The sequence below is a fragment of the Lipotes vexillifer genome, unplaced genomic scaffold, assembly GCF_000442215.2.
Source record: "Lipotes vexillifer unplaced genomic scaffold, Lipotes_vexillifer_v1.1 scaffold789, whole genome shotgun sequence".
In the NCBI taxonomy this organism is placed as follows: domain Eukaryota; kingdom Metazoa; phylum Chordata; class Mammalia; order Artiodactyla; family Lipotidae; genus Lipotes; species Lipotes vexillifer.
The window spans coordinates 1,176,691-1,178,326 of record NW_006778055.1 but is presented as its reverse complement, the minus strand read 5'-3'; positions in this window follow the sequence as shown (position 1 = coordinate 1,178,326).

Sequence of the window (1,636 nt, the reverse complement as noted above, 5' to 3'; positions counted from 1 at the left end):
TGAACCACTATAAATATTTGTATTTTATAAATTCTTAATTATCAGAGGGAATTCACTATAATTTGCACTGAATAAATTTACTATAAATTTGCATATTTGTTTTAATTTATTCAAAATGGTTAATTTATATTATTCACATTTTTATTCAAATATATCTCTTTATGTGTTACTAGGTTCATGTGCATGGTAATTGAATAAATATGCACTCGACAGCATTAATATTTAAATTTCTTCCATCTAATTTGTGAGGTCAATGTTTATAGATTTTTTTAAAGAGTCTGAGTTCAGGATAAAGAAGCAAAGTTTTTAAAACTTAGATTGCTTTATAATTCTAATATCTTTTAAACTACAAAAATCTATTGACAGTAAAGCAATAAAAAGTAGTGCTATGACAGTTAAGGAATGTCAGGGCAAAAGAAAATAATGCAGACTTATATTAATGAAATGGTTTTATATATTAACCTTTACTGCTATACTGTTAGTTTACATTACACTTTTGTTTGCCTCTGTCTGTGTGATCCTTTTAGGTGTAAAAAAGCCTCAGCAGGTAAAAACTGGGGCAATTTTGACAACATGGGTTGTGAAAGTTATCTGAAATCATTACAATGCTTGGGGCAATCTTGCTAAGATTGAAATAAATGTATTTTAATTTCTGAAAGTGAAGTGTACTCAAACCAATATTTTTAAGAAACTATAAAAATTATATATATTATGTTTGATTTCCTTATTGGTTGTTCTGTGAGAAAAGTTGTGAAAAAATATGCCATTTGGTCTCACTGTATTTGTTTTATCAATGGTCATGTTATGCTTAACTTGGGCATTCAAAGCCTTGTTTTCTCACTCGGCTTTAATAATCAGTACAACACGAATTGATGAGCTGACCTTTAATACTATACCACACTGCTGGGGAGGAGGAAATTTCCCCCTCTACCCCTCTTGAGTCCTTGTGACTGGACTAAGTAACAATAAAATTAACACAAGACAGATTAACAGGAGAAAAAAGAAACAAATTTTCATTTGTGCACACTGAGGTCTCATAGAAACAGGACCTAAGAAGTGGCCAAAGTAGGCAACTTTTATACTTTTTAGACAAAGCAATGATAAAGTTGTGAGGAATTTACAGGACAAAGAAACCCAAAGGACAAAGAAACTTAGGCTTTGGGTGCTTAATTAGTGAAGGATCTAAATAGAGTTTGGGCTTTGAGTAGTCAAAGAAGTAACAAGGTTTGTTTATACAGGATTCTTGGCCTGAATTCCCTGTCTCTGGTGATAAGGGTGTCCTTCTACCTCTAAATGCAGGGAGAGCGCCTTTCACATGATAGATTCATCTCCTGTTTTCAGGGAGACAAAGAGGAGGGTCAAAGTGTCCCTCTCACATTGGCCATTTCTTAAGTAACTTTAATTCAAAATGATTAATATGCCACTGAGGCAACATGTGGGGCAGCCTGCCTTCCGCCCCTATAATACCATACCATACCATATCATACCAGGCAATTCTAGGCATCTTATGTTAACTTATTTGTAGATATCAAATATTATTATTGCCAAACACTATAAACAGTTCTTCTAGAAATCTAACTTTTTAGTCCCTTGCGTCTTCTTGATTAAACAGTTGCTTTGTCATGTAGATTTTGCC